This window comes from Mobula hypostoma, chromosome 18, assembly GCF_963921235.1.
Source record: "Mobula hypostoma chromosome 18, sMobHyp1.1, whole genome shotgun sequence".
NCBI lineage: Eukaryota > Metazoa > Chordata > Chondrichthyes > Myliobatiformes > Myliobatidae > Mobula > Mobula hypostoma.
In genome coordinates, this window is record NC_086114.1 from 5,363,369 (window position 1) to 5,379,146 (window position 15,778).

General features: G+C 44.3%; 1 protein-coding gene across 4 annotated transcripts in view; it reads right to left on the reverse strand.

Moving 5' to 3' along the window:
* Positions 1 to 15,778, reverse strand: part of ndst2a (N-deacetylase/N-sulfotransferase (heparan glucosaminyl) 2a) — a 538,132-nt gene that overhangs the window by 495,149 nt on the left and 27,205 nt on the right. The window contains exon 2 of one of the 4 annotated variants that reach the window (XM_063070370.1): positions 13,378 to 13,567. The exons of the other annotated variants lie outside the window; for them this stretch is intronic. The gene's annotated coding sequence lies outside the window, so the exon portion shown is untranslated. The remainder of the gene's footprint in view (positions 1 to 13,377; positions 13,568 to 15,778) is intronic. 4 annotated transcript variants of the gene reach the window in all.

Genomic DNA, 15,778 nt, shown 5'->3' on the forward strand with positions numbered 1-15,778 from the left:
GGGTCTTCCAGGATGCACACACATTCCATGGCCACTTTATTAGGTACACCAGCTTGTTAGTGCAATTATATTATCAGCCAATCATGTGGCAGCAATTCAATGCATAAAACATGCAGACATGGTCACATGGTCAAGAGGTTTAGTTGTTCAGACCAAAAATCAGAATGGGGAAGAAATGTGATCTTAGTGACGTTGACCGTGGAATGATTGTTGGTGCTAGAAGGGATCTCAGAAACTGCTGGGATTTTACACACAGTCTCTATGGAGTTTACAGAGAATAGTGCAAGAAACAAAAAAATCCAGATACTTGTACAGGAGAGATGTCAGAGGAGAATGGCCAGACTGTTCAAGATGACAGGAATATGAAAGTAACTCAAATAACCACGTGTTACAACAATGGTGTGCAGAAGAACATCTCCGAAAGCACAACATGTCAAACCTTGAAATGGATCAACTACAGCAGCAGAAGACTATGAATGTACACGCAGTGGCCACCTTATTAGATACAGGAACTACCTAATAAATGGCCACCGGTGCATTCTGAGGGGCTTCTGGACCTCACATTCCTGCCCCCTTCCCCAGTTGCCAATCGTCACAGCACTAAATCGGGATGGTAGAGTAGACTCCCTTAATGGAGAGTGCCGGTGTGAGACTCTGTTTAACCTGTGGAGGCTGAGGCACAGGCAGCCACAACACGGTCCTTGGCAGATAAGGTTCAAGGTCCAGTGGTATGGAATGCAGGACAACTGGGGACCCTTCCCTGCTGCAGCCTTCCTCCACCTTCACTGCCGTTGTGATGTGCCATCTTCTGCCAGCTCCACCGTTGAGGTCTTGGTTGGATCACTCTGTCTGGACCCTGACCCTTGACCTTACTGTCATGGGTGACCCTACCAGGAGCAGAGCACCAGACAGCATCGCTCTTGAGATCTCAGGAAATCATAAGCCTCCCCACCACAAGGTGATGACCCTTGGAGAAGCCCAAGTCTACCAGTTAGTGCAATACAGGTGATCCTCATCTACCAGTATTTGATTTACACATTGTTGTGTAAGACACTGATGAGCCTAATATTGCGTGCATTTCGAGTCACCTACCTCTAGCAATAAGACTGAAAGAGTTGGGAGAAAATCTGCAAGGATGTTGCTGGCACTTGAGGACCTGAGTTATAGGGGGAAGTTGAACAGGTTTGGACTTGATTCCCTGGGGCATAGGAGAGCGAGGAGAGATTTAATACAGGTGTACAAAATTATGAGGGATATAGATAAGATAAATGCGAGCAATCTTTTTCCACTGAGGACAACTAGAGGTCATGGGTTAAGGGTGAAAGGTGATAAGTTTCAGGGGAACTTCTTTGCTCAGAGGGTGTGAGAGTGAGTAACGGTGGAAGTGGTGAATGCAGGTTTAGTTGTAGCACTTAAGAGAAACTTGGATAGGTGGGGCATAGAGAGCTATGGTCTGGGCTATGGGTCTATGGGAGTGGGCAGAATAATAGTTCAGTAAGGCCTGTTTCTGTGCTGAAGTGCTCAAGGGGGAAAACTGGCTCCAAGTCTTTGGATTAAATCAAAGTCAAAGTAAATGTATTAACAAAGTGCCATTTCATCATGTGCTACCTTGAGTTTCATTTTCTAGCAAGAATCTATTGTAGGAGTCCTGACGAAGGGTCTCGGCCCGAAACGTCGACTGTACCTCTTCCTAGAGATGCTGCCTGGCCTGCTGCGTTCACCAGCAACTTTGATGTGTGTTGGTTGAATTTCCAGCGTCTGCAGAATTCCTGTTGTTTGTAGTTTACACTTCCAATGTTCTGTTTGGTGCTGTAACAAACAGAGCAGAACACACCTTTCTCCAGCACAGTGACACACTGTGCTGAAGCTGAACAATGCATCTATCCCAGCCTTCCAGACAAAGTACTGGAGAACTCTGCAGCCCAGGCAGCATCTGTGGAGAGGAATAGACAGTCAACGTTTCAGGCCAGAAGCCCCCCCCCCCCCAAATCAGGAAGGGGCAAGAAGTAGGGGAGGGGACAAGCTGGCAGGTGATAGGTGAGGTGAAGGGCTGGAGGAAAAGGAATCCAGTGGGCAAGCAGAGTGAACCATGGGAGAGACGTAAGGAAGGGGGGCACCAGATGGAGTCGATAGGCAGGTGAGAAGAGATAAGAGGGGAGTCAGAATGGGGAATGGGAAAGAGAGAAAGAGGAGGCGGGGAAACTAGCAGAAGTTAATGCTCCGAGAAACTGATACTCATGCCGTCAGGTTGTTGGCTATGCAGACGGAATATAAAGTGTTGTATCTCCAACCTGAGAGTGGCCTCATCGTGGCAAAAGAGACGGCCGTGGATTGACACATTGGAATGGGAATGGGCTGTGGAATCCCAGCCTTCACCAGTTACAAAATTTCATCCAAAATCATCATTTGGGAATGGATCGGTTTTGTAGACTGAGGAATAATGATGGGGCTGGTGTTGGCAGACATACCCATGTTGGTAGAATAAAAGCCAAGGTTTCACATTTCACCACTACTTCCCATTCCGAAATAAATTACCACTTTCTTTAACAAGTAAATTAAGTAACTGAGTGGCAGGTGGAACAAATTCTGCTCACCTGAGAACCTCAATTGCAGAACTTGTGGCACCAGTTCTGTTTTAGCACAAAGTAGCTGGTGTTTCAGACAAGCGAGGTCTTAGCTCGCTCCTTTCAGTAGCATTTGTTCCACCAACTGATCCATTGAAATCCTTCTGGACACTGACAGGCTAATTGAGACTCCGAGTCTGTTTCCTTTGTTGGGCTAATGTCTGTGCTATCAGTTTGACTCACATTGACAGGAAAGGTACCAGATACAAGACAAACAGAGGGGAAAGTGAAAAACTGAATTATTACTTTAGCTCCTGCAAAACATTACACAGTATCAGAAATTAGTCAGACTTTCAGACCAGTGTACAAACACTGTCTGTAACCAAAGTATCTAATGAGGCCACCAATAGGCTAGACACGATGTCTACATTTCTCCCTGAGTTTTTTTGAATTGGTTGGTATTTGTGAAAACTAATGGATGACCTACAGTTACAATAGAGACTAGGGCGCCACGGTATTGTAGCGATCAGCAAGATGCTATTGCAGCTCAGGGCGTCGGAGATCAGTGATCAATTCCGATGTCCTCTATAAGAAACTTTGCACGTCTTCCCATGTGTGCAAGGGTTTCCTCCCACAGTCCAAATGCATACCGGTTAAGTGGATTAATTAGTCATTGTACATTGTCCTGTGATTAGCCTAGGGTTAGTAGATGGGTTGCTGGGTGATGTGGGCTGGAAGAGCTTGTTCCACCTAAGAAGATGAGCTGTATTTGTCACATGTACCTTGAAACATGCAGTGAAATGTGTCATTAGCATCAACGACTGACGCAGTCCGACAATGTGCTGGGGACAGCCCGCAGAAGTGTCGCCGTTCACTCTATCTATACCTCTCGTCATCTTGTACACTTCGGTCAAGTCCCCGCTCCAAAGAGGAAAGCCCTAGCTCATTCAACCTTTCCTCATAAGACATGCTCTCCAATCCAGGCAGCATCCTGGTAAATCTCCTCTGCACCCTCAAAGCTCCCACATCCTTCCTATAATGAGGTGACCAGAACTGAACACAATACTCCAAATGTGGTCCAGAGTTTTATAGAGCTGCAACTTTACCTTGTGGCTCTTAAACTTGATCCCCCAAATGAATGAAGACCAACACATTATACAGCTTCTTCACCTCCCTATAAACTTGTGCGGCAACTTTGAGAGATCTATGGATGTGCTCCCCAAGATGCCTCTGCTTTTCAACAACATAGTCAGAGTCATACTTTATTGATCCCGGGGGAAATTGGTTTTCATTACAGTTGGAACGCAAAGAGTTGTGCCACTGGCCCTCTACCCTACCTACAAGTTTGACCTTCCAACGTGTCACTGAATTAGTCCCACTTCTCTTCCCTCCTCCTATGGCTTCTGAAGTTTTACCCAATTCAAATATTTAACCAAATCCCTCTTAAAAGTTATTGCTGAATTAGTTTGGAACTGTCAGCACACTCCAGGTGAAGGTTAGCATGTGCTAAAGACAAAACTATTTTAACCTGAATTCCGTCATGATTGAGACTTGCAAAGATAGTTGACAAATTCAGAACTTTTGTAGATGGGCATGATTTCTATAGTTTTATATTGATTGCTACGCCACCTTGGATGGAGGAGTGGGGCTTATTTATTTTATTGCTGCCACAGGTGTTTCATTATAAATCACTATAGGACAAGGTCATAAGAGAAGAAGAGAAATCAAACTTCATATAAATCTTCCAAAAATGACGGCTCTTAAAGGATAAAACAAAGTCATGATTTACAATCAGAAACTGAATCAAAAGTGATTTGGCAACGTCGATGGCTCCTGGACAGCCCAAACTGGTTCCATAGTTGTAGACTTACTTTCGGGTACTCTGTAGTTCATGTTCTGTTGGTTTGCTTTTTTTTAATTTGCTTGTACAATTTGCTCTTCTCACACATTGAACCTTTTTTGGCGTGGGGGTTTTTGTGGATTCTATTGTGTTTCCTTGTTCTGTGGCTGCCAGGAAGATGAATCTCGTATATGATATGCATACTTTGATATTAAATGTACTTTGAACTTTGAAACCTGGTGGATTATATACACTCAGTGACTATTTTAATAGATACAGGAGTGGAACTATCTCCCGTACCTAATAATATAAGTGTACGTTTGTGGTCATCTGCTTCAAGGCTCAACGTGCTTTATGTTCAGAGATGATCTTCTGCACACCACTGTTCTAACGCATGGTTATGTGAGTTACCGTGGCCTTCCCGTCAGCTTGAACTAGTCTGGCCGTTCTTCCCTGACCTCTCTCATTAATAAGGCGTTTTCACCAACAGAACTGCCGCTCTCTGGATATTTTTTTATTTTTCACACCAATCTCTGTAAACTATTGTGCGTAAAAATCCCAGGAGACCACTAATTTCTGAGATACTCAAACCACCCCATCTGGCACCAATCACAGCACAGCCAAAGTCACTTAGTTCACATTTCTTCCCCATTTTGGTCTGAACAATAACTGAACCTCTTGACCACGTCTGCATGCTTTTATGCATTGAGTTGCTGCTGCACGATTGGTTGCTTTAGTGATCAGGTGTACCAAATAAAGTGGTCAATGAGTGTACACATCCTGCAAACAAAGCAAAAAATCAACAGAAGAAGCAATCTATAAATTCAAATCCAAAATAATTGATGTACCAGTCAAATTCAGCAAGTCCGGAGATTTGTTCAATAGTATCATCCCACCCTGCCACACAAATATCCAACCAATGTAAAACTCCTGAAACCTAGGAGCCACTCACTCATCCAAAATTTCTCATTATTACTGTAATATGAAGCAATTGTTGCCATCCCTACATAATTGGATCTGCTATATGAGACATTTAGTTTATTGATTCATGGAACTTTGGTGCTAAATGAACAACCCAAATTGATCTTGAGACAAGAGTAGTTAACAACATCTTGCACAATCACATCAAAAGGCAATGCCTCAGAAAGTCTGCTTTCATCATCAACAGTACCCAGGACATGTCCTCTTTTTATTGCGACCATCAGGGAGAAACTACGTGTAGTGTGGGGGTGTGGCTTATTTGCCAGTCAAAAGCCGCGTCCATCGTGTCGATTGTGATTGGTGCGTTTAAAAACTGCAGCTGCTCTTCCCATTGGTTGGTTTGTATGCCATGGCACCTAGTGTCCAGTTTCAAACACCCCGGGTATAAAGATTAACATGTGCGAGGGGCTCACTCTCTCTCCTTTGTCTAACAGCCCTTGGGAAGGTATGCTCCATGCGCACTTTTAACTAAGTACCTGTTAGTTGAATATATAGGTTTGTACTTTGTGTAACCTGGGGGAACTTAAAATGCTTGGTTGAAGTTTTTACTGATTTTAAATAAATGATTAATATGCATATTTGTAGTCAGTGTTTTCTGTCTCACTCACCAAATCTGCTTCCACGTACAGGAGCCTGAATACACACACTCAACATTTTAGGAACAGCTTCTTCCCCTCCACCATCAGATCTCTGAATGGATGGTGAACCCGTGACAACCACCTCACGAGCTTTGGTCTCTTTTTGTACTACTTATTGGGTGGCGGGGTGGAGATACGTCTCTATCAAAGAAGGCGTAAGGTCATCCTTGGACAAGGTGTAGCACCTGCTTAGCCCCTGATCAGGGTCACGTGAAGCCACGGGAACAAGTGACAGATAGTCATATGAGCCACTGGTGTATATCACAAGTACCAGTTTATGCAACCAACGATGCCAGGCAGACAATCTCTGAAGAATACTGATAAATGACTGGGGTCACCTGTTTTGTAAATTCATCACCCAGAAGGCAATGGCAAACCACTTCTATAAAAAAAATTTGTCAAAAACAATTATGGTCATGATCACCAACATCATATGACATGGCACATAATGATTAAATTTAATTTTTATATTATATATATATATGTCTACCTTGTTATAATTATAGTATTTTTTATGTATTGCACTCCACTGCTGCTGCAAATCCACAAATTTCATGAGACATGTCAGTGATATTAAACCTGATTCTGATCCATGTGGTTACGATACCATCGGCGTCATGACAGCGTTCCGGTCAGCGCAATCACTTCCCAGCAGCCTGTTGTAAGATCGGGTTGTCTGTAGGGAGTTTCCACATTCTTCCCGAGTCTGCGTGGGTTTCCTCCGGGTGCTCCAGTTCCTGCCCACGTTCCAAAGACATCCAGGTTAGGGCTAGTGAGTTGTGAGCACGCTACGTTGGCACCGGAAGCATGGCGAAACCTGCAGGTTGCCCAGGACAATGCTCACAGATATGATTTGACATAAAAGACACACTCCACTGAATGTTTCAATGTACCCCTGACAAATAAGGTTAATCTTCATCTTGCAACATGACAAGACAATAATTCCAGGCCAGTGCACTTTGAAATCGGGTAGAGTAGACAATGATGGTCACATCCACATGACAAGTGCCCTTTGTCCAGCTTTAGCAGCAAATTCAGGAGATCTTGAAGAACCCTGAGTGAGCTATCACAGGGTCTATTTATTACAGACCATACACAATCCTGCAACGCACAAGTCTCACTGTCCATTTTGGTGCTTGTTCTCCATGTGAGCAGGTTAATATTGCCAAACGTTAATGAGGCACATAAGATTGTATGATATAGGAGCAGAATTAGGCCATTTGGCCCATCAGGTCTGCTCCACCATTTCATTATGGCTGATCCAATTTTCTTCTCAGTCCCAGTCTCCTGTCTTCTGCCCGTATCCCTTCATGCCCTGACCAATCAGCCTTAAGTATACGTGAAAACGGTCTCCACAGCTGCCTGTGGCAAAGAATGCCATAGATTCACCACTCCCTGGCTAAAGAAATTTCTCCTCATTCCCATTTTAAAAGGATGCCCCTCTATTCTGAGGAACTGTTCTCTGGTCTTAGACTCTCCCACCAGAGGAAACATCCTCTCCACGTCCACTCTATCAAGGCCTTTTATCATTTGATAGGATTCAAAGAGGTCACCCCTCATTCTACTGAATTCTAGTGAATACAGGCCCAGAGCCATCAAACACTCTTCATGTGACAAGCCATTCAATCCCGAAACATATCCTCCTCACTGACGATCAACACTGGTGCACCTCAGGGTTGTGTGCTTAGCTCACTGCTCTACTCTCTCTATACCCATGACCGTGTGGCTAGGCATAGCTCAAAAACTATCTATAAATTTGCTGACAATACAACCATCGTTGGTAGAATCTCAGATGGTGACAAGGGGGCGTACTGGAGTGAGATATGCTAATTAGCAGACTGGTGTCACAGCAACAACCTGGCACTCAACGTAAGACGAAAGATCTGATTGTGGACTTCAGGAAGGGTATGACGGAGGAACACATACCAATCCTCATAGAAGGATCAGAAGTGGAGAGAGTGAGCAGCTTCAAGTTCCTGGGTGTCAAGATCTCTGAGGAGCTAACCTGGTCTCAACATATCGATGTAGTTATAAAAAAGGCAAGACAGCGGCTACTGCAGAGGGTCATAAATTAGTCGGCTCCATCTTGTGTACTAGCCTACAAAGTACCCAGGACATCTTCAAGGAGCGGTGCCTCAGAAAGGCAGTGTCCATTATCAAGGACCCCTAGCACCCAAGGCATGCCCTTCTCTCACTGTTACCATCAGGCAGATGATGTTTCGGGCAGGTGGGGTTCATCAGCTTTGGACGGCAGCCTGCCTAGGAGAAGGAAAACTCTGATTTTAAACCTCCGCTACCTTGTGGCCCTACCCACCCATGTGAAAGGCTTTGGGAGTAAACCCCGAGGAAGAAATCCGTAGACGGGGTCCCTAAGGCAGTTTGAGGCTGTTTACAACTTCACTCTGGCAACCTCTGCGATGACACTGGTGCCAAGCTGTATTGATGCTTGCCCTTCCCTTGAACTACATCAGTGACGTGGAGAGGGGGGAACCCACTGCATGGGCAGCAGCTGGTTCTTCAAATCTTACTGCCCAGGATAGCGCCCTGGAGAGGACACAGTCCACCAGAGGCGCAAACCCATGATATCCTGGGATCGACGGCTGTCTACTACCACCATCAGGTAGGAGATACAGAAGCCTGAAGGCACTCACTCAGTGATTCAGGAACAGCTTCTTCCCCCCTGCCATCCGATTCCTAAATGGACACTGAGCCCATGAACACTACCTCCCTTTATAAATATATATTATTTCCGTTTTTGCACGATTTTTAATTTATTCAATATACGTATACAGTAATTGATTTACTTATTTTTTTCTTCTTGTATATTATGTATTGCATTGAACTGCTGCTGCTAAGTTAACAAATTTCACGGCACATGCCGGTGATAATAAACCTGATTCTGATTCTAAATCATTTTTGTGATCCTCCTTTGAACCTTCTCCAGTTTCAGCACATCCTTTCTAAAATACAGGGCCCAAAACTGAAACCATAGAAACCACAGAAAAACTACAGCACAGAAACTGGCCTTTTGGCCCTTCTTCGCTGTGCCGAACCATTTTCTGCCTAGTCCCACTGACCTGCACACGGACCATATCCCTCCATACACCTCCCATCCATGTATCTGTCCAATTTATTCTTAAATGTTAAAAAAGAACCAGCATTTACCACCTTGTCTGGCAGCTCATTCCATACTCCCACCACTCTCTGTGTGAAGAAGCTCCCCCTAATGTTCCCTTTAAACTTTTCCCCCCTCACCCTTAACCCATCTCCTCTGGTTTTTTTCTCCCCTTGCCTCAGTGGAAAAAGCCTGCTTGCATTCACTCTATCTATACCCATCATAATTTTATATACCTCTATCAAATCTCCCCTCATTCTTCTACGCTCCAGGGAATAAAGTCCTAACCTATTCAACCTTTCTCTGTAACTGAGTTTCTCAAGTCCCAGCAACATCCTTGTAAACCTTCTCTGCACTCTTTCAACCTTATCAAATATCCTTCCTGGAATTTGGTGACCAAAACTGAACACAATACTCCAGATTCGGCCTCACCAATGCCTTTTACAACCTCATCATAATATTCCAGCTCTTATACTCAATACTGCTCACAATACTCCAAATGAGGCCTCACCTGTGCTTTATAAAGTCTCAACATTACATCCTTGCTTTTATATTCTAGTCCTCTTGAAATGAACGCTAACATTATATTTGCCTTCCTCATCAGACTCAAATTGCAAATTAACTTTTATGAAATCCTGCACAAGGACTCCCAAGACCCTTTGTGCCTCCGTTTTTTGTATTCTCTCTCCATTTATTATATAAACAATCCTTCTCGTTCTTCTACCAAAGTGCATGGCCATACACTTCCCAACTCTGTATTCCATCTGCCATTTCTTTGCTCATTCTCCTAATCTAAGTCCTTCTACATCCCATCTACTTCTTAAAAACTACCTGCCTCTCCACCTATCTTCATATTGCCTGCAAACTTTGCAACAAAGCTATCAATTCCATCATCCAAATCATTGACATATAACGTAAAAAGAATCAGCCCCAACACCAACCCCTGTGGAACACCACAAGTCACTGGCAGCCAACAAGAAAGGGCTCCCTTCATTCCTACTCTCTGCCTCCTACCAATCAGCCGCTGCTTTATCCATGCTAGAATCTTTCCTGTAATCCAATGGGCTCGTAGCTTGTTAACAGCCTTATGTGTGGCACCTTGTCAAAGGCCTTCTGAAAACCCACATACACACCATCAACCGATTCCTCTTTGTCAATCCTGCTTATTTCTTCAAAGAATTCCCACAGATTCGTCAGGCAAGATTTTCCCTTGAAGAAACCACGCTGACCATGGTCTATTTTATCACGTGCCTTTAAGTACCCTGAGACCTCGTCCTTAATAATAGACTCCAATATCCTCCGAACCACTGAGGTCAGACTAACTGGCCTATAGTTTCCTTTCTTCTGCCTCTCTCCCTTCTTGAAGAGTGGAGTGACATTTGCAACTTTCAAACCTTCAGGAACCAATCCAGAATCTAGTGATTCGTGGAAGATCACTACTAATACCTCCACAATCTCTTCACCTCTTTCAGAAGTCTGGGGTGTACACCATCTGGTCCAAATGACTTAACTACTTTCAGAACTTTCCGTTTCCCAAGAACCTCTTCTGTAGCGATGGTAACTTCACACTTTCGTGCCCCCTGACACCTGCAACTTTCACCAGTCTGCTATGTCTTCCAATGTAAAAACTGATGCAAAATATTTATTCAGTTCATCTGCTATTTCGCTGTCGCTCATTACTACCTCTCCAGCATCATTTTCCAGCAGTCTGATATCCACTGCCACCTCTCTTTTACACTTTATGTATCTGAAGAAACTTTTGGTACCCTCTTTGATATTATTGGCTTGCTTATTTTCATATTCCATCCTTACCTTCTCCATAACTTTTTTCGTTGCCTTCTGTTGGTTTTTAAAAGCTTCTTAATCCCCTAACTTCCCACTAATTTTTGGTCTATTATATGCCCTCTCTGTGGCTTGTATGTTGGCTTTGATTTCTCTTGTTAGCCACGGTTGTGCCATCTTTCCTTTATACTTCTTCCTCTTTGGGATGTACATATCCTGTGCCCTTTGTATTGCATCCGAAATACCAGCCATTGATGCTCTGCCGTCATCCCTGCCAGTGTTCTTTTCCAATAAATTCTGGCCAACTCTTCTCTCATGGCTCTGTAGTTCCCTTTACTCCACTGTAGTATGGATTATATTCCCCCCTATACTTACCTCCAATCACCTTAATATGTTACTCTCTCACCTATTAACTATTTCCACCCTGGGAAATTATCTTAAAAGCACCTGAAAAAATTTGCTGTCATTGTAAACCACTCCAGTACACATCTCTGAGGATAATAAACTTGTTGTGTTGGAGAGGCTTATGCAAATTCCGAGAGCTATGCCATTTGGAGTTTAGCCATCTGAGGCTTAGCTCCTGGTAGGGTCACCCATGGCAGTAAGGTCCAAGGGGAAGAGACCAAACAAAGAGCGATCCAACCAAATCCTCAATGGTGGAGATGGCAGAAGATGATGATACTTCGCAATGGCAGTGAAGGTGGAGGAAGGCTGCTGCAGTGAAGGGTCCACAGTCATTTTGTACACCATGTCACAGGACCCTGACCCCGAGCTGTCAAAGACTATGTAATGGTTGCCTGTGCCTTGGCCTCCACAGATTAAACAAAGTCATGCACAGGTACCCTCCATAAGGGAGTCCACCCTAACATCCTGGTAGGTGTATCCTGGATTGTCCTCTACACTCACCTAAAGACAACTCCTTAGGGGAACAATATACTCGACGCGAGTGATTGCAATATGACTATGACTACAATTCCAGTACATAAGGCAAACAATAGTTTGCGTACGTTTCCATTTCCACCTGAAGAAAATTTCAGTCAGGCAAGACAACTACTGGCATTCCACTAAGTCAGGTTGGGCATCGAGTCAGCAATCATCAGTTCCAAGTAAACCACCGTAAGTGGCTGTTAACTATGCAAGCAGAACTGAAGGTTAAGCAGAAAGAGCACCATGGTAGTGGAGCAGTTAGTGTAACACTACTACAGCTCGGGGCATTCCGAAGTTTAGAGTTCAATTTTGGTGCCATTTGTAAGGAGTTCACCCCAGGAACGTGCAAGTTTCCTCTGGGTGCTGCGGCTGCCTCTCACATTCCGAAACTGTACCAGTCAGTAGGTTAACTGGTCATTGTAAACTGTCCCATGATTAGGTTAGGGTTAAGTAGGTGAGTGCTGGACGGTGTGGTTCGTTGGGCCGGAAGGGCCAATTCCACACTATATCCCTAAATCGCAACACAGGCAAGCAGCTTAGCTGACCCGCTCCACCATTCCACACAACTTCAGATCCACGGACAGACCCACAGGGATGGACACAGGCCTGCAAATAGCCCAGCCTACGTTTTTCTTTTCGTAATCAACAGGTCTATATACCTGCTGGCCTACTGAGAGACCAAGATCTGTTGCCTCGGCCATATTGCTGCAGTGTATTGCCTTGCATACAAAACTGAGAGGTACAGATAGGGCAAACGCAGACAGGCTTTTTCCACTGTGTTGGGTGAGACTAGAACTACAGATCATGGGTTAACGATGAAAGGTAAAAAGTTTAAAGGGGAAGATGAGGGGGAATTCATTCACTCAGAGGCTGGTGCGAGTGGAGCTGCCAGTGAGAGTGGAGGATGCCGGTTTGATTTCAACAGTTCAAAGAGAAGTTTGGATAAGTACATGGATGGGAGGGGTATGGAGGACTATGGTCTAGGTGCAGGTCGATGGGACTAGCCAAAATAACGATTCAGCACAGACTAGATGGGCTGAAGGGTCTGTTTCTGCACTGCTTTGCTCTATGACTCCATGACCATAGACTACCTGCTGACTTGGAGTGAGTCAAGGCTCTCAGATGTGCCTTTGTTCGTTCCTCTGGGGTGTCAGGAAACTGCTCACTAGACCACAAAACCACCAAAACCACGAAAGCTGAAATAACCTACTGTACACCCATAATTAGGTGGTCAGAGGTTTCCCTCGATGATTAAGCAGCATTCACAAATAATACTCTGATGCCCACAGATTAGAGAGGCAAGTTCTGCAACACTCTATCCGAGAATCTACAATGGACAACCTGCGGTTGTGGAAGATACAAAGATACTGGAGAATCAGTGGCAAAAATTTACCCTTCCTGAACCTGCAGTGCTGTCATTGACATTGATGATCACAATAGTAATTACAATATTATATATTTTAATTATAATACAAAGATGGTATTAAGTCCAAGTTTCCCTATCAACCAAGAAATTGATTGTGGACTTACGGAAGGAGAAGTCAAGGTAACACACACCAGTTCTCATCAGCAGTGGAAAAGGCCAGCAGCCTTAAGTTCCTGGTGTCAACGTTTCTGAGGAGCTGTACTGAGCCCAACATATGAATACAATCATGAAGAAGGCGTGCCAGTGACTACATTTCATTAGGAGTTTGAGGAGATTTGGTATGTCACCAAGCACCTGCAAATTCAAAGTTCAAAGTAAAATTTATTATCAGAGTTCATACATATCACCACATACAACACAGATTAATCTTCCTGCAGGCATACTTAGCAAATCTATAGAACAGCAATTGTAAACAGGATTAGTGAACAATAAACTGCAAATGCAAACATAAATAAATAGCAATAAATAATGAGTATGAACTTACAAGATAAAGAGTCCTTAAAGTCAAACCATCAGTTGTGGGAACACCAGGAGTGTGGTTAAGCCCTTTTGTTCAAGAGCCTGATGGTTGAGGGGTAGTAACTTTTCCTGAACCTGGTGGTGTGAGTCCTGAGGCTCCTGTACCTCCTTTGATAGTGGCAGTGAGAAAAGAGCATGGCCTGGGTGGTGAGGATCTCTGATGATGGATGCTGCTTTTCTATGACAGCATTTCATGTAGATGTGCTCCATAGTTGGGAGGGCTTTACCTGTGATGCCAAATCCATTACCTTTTGTACAACTTTCCACTCAAAGGCATTGGTGTTCCCATACAGGCTGTAACGCAGCCAGTCAGCACACTTTCCACCACACACCTATAAAGGTTTGTCAAGATTTTTGATGACGTGTGAATTTCTGCAGACTCCTGAGGAAGTAGAGGTGCTGACATGCTTTCTTTGCAATTATATTTATATGATGGGTCCAGGATAGGTCCTCTGAGATGATGGACCTCTTGGTTTCCCTCTCCTGAAATCTACAATCAGTTCCTTGGTCTTGCTGACATTGAGTGAGAGGTTGTTGTTATGACACCTCTCAGCCAAATTTTCAGTCTCCCTCCTGTATGCTGATTCATCTCCACCTTTGATCGAGCCCACAACAGTGGTATCATCAGCAAACTTGCATATGGTTTCTACAGCTGTACCTTGGAGAGTATTCTGACTGGTTCCATCACTGTCAGGTACGGAGGGGCCACTACACAGGATCAGGAAAGGCTGCAGAGAGTTGTAGACTAAGCCAGCTTTATACTGGGCACTAGCATCCCCGCCATAAGTGACATCTTCAACAAGTGACACTTCAAGTAGGCAGTATTCATCATGAAGGATCCCTACCATCCAGGACATGCCCTCTTCTCATCGCTACAGTCAGAGAGGAGGCACAGGAGTCTGAAGACACACACATACGCACAGCATGTTAGGAACAGCTTCTTCCCCTCCACCGTCAGATTTATGAAATTTCCATGAACTACCTCACTATTGACCTCTCCTTTTGCACTACATTTTTTATATTTTTTGTCGTTACTCAGTAATTTATGTATTGCATTGTACAGCTGCTGCAAAAGAAATCTAATGACATATGCCAATGATAATAAAATTAACTCTGAGCAGCATCACAGGGATGGAATGGAGAAGCCCCCCAGTTTACACAAGGGCCCTGCTCCTGAGAACTCTCCACAAGCCAATTTCTTTACAAGTCAGAAACATCCATTCTGTTCGCACCCGTGTCATACACCTGCAGTAATTCTCTTGTTTAATCCAACAGCCAACCTAATATTATGCATAATCAATCCAATACAATATACACTGCAGGCAGCCCTTCATGAATTTCACAAGACATACTGTTACTACAACTTGAAAAATAGTTTAAAAACGTGTAGGAGAACTAAACACAAACACAAGGAAGTCTGCAGATGCTGGAAATCCAAGTACCACACACTAAATGCTGGAGGAACTCAGCAGGCCAGGCAGCATCTATGGAAGAGAGTAAACGGTTGACGTTTCAGGCCAAGACCCTTCTTCAGGACTGAGGAGGAAGGGGGAAGGGGGAAGATACCTTCTTTAAATGGCGGGGGGAGGGAGGGAGGCTAGTTGGACGTTGACAGGTGAAACCAGGAGGGTGGGAAAGGTCAAGGGCTGGGAAAAAAAGGATCTGATAGGAGAGGAGAGTGAACAACAGGAGAAAGGGAAGCGGGGGGGGGGGAGTAAAAGGCAGATGAGAAGTGAAAAGTCAGAGTGAGTGAAGGGGGAGGGGACCTGTTCACCAGAAAAAGATCGATATTCATGCCATCAGGTTGGAGGCTACCCAGACAGAATACAAGGTGTTGCTCTGCCAACCTGAGGGTGGCCTCATCTTGGCACAAGAGGCCATGGATTGACACTTTGGAACAATAACAGGAATTAGAATTAAAACGTTTGGCCACCAGGAAGTCCTGCTTGTAGGAAGATATGTTGGAGAATTTGCAGAGTCAGACTC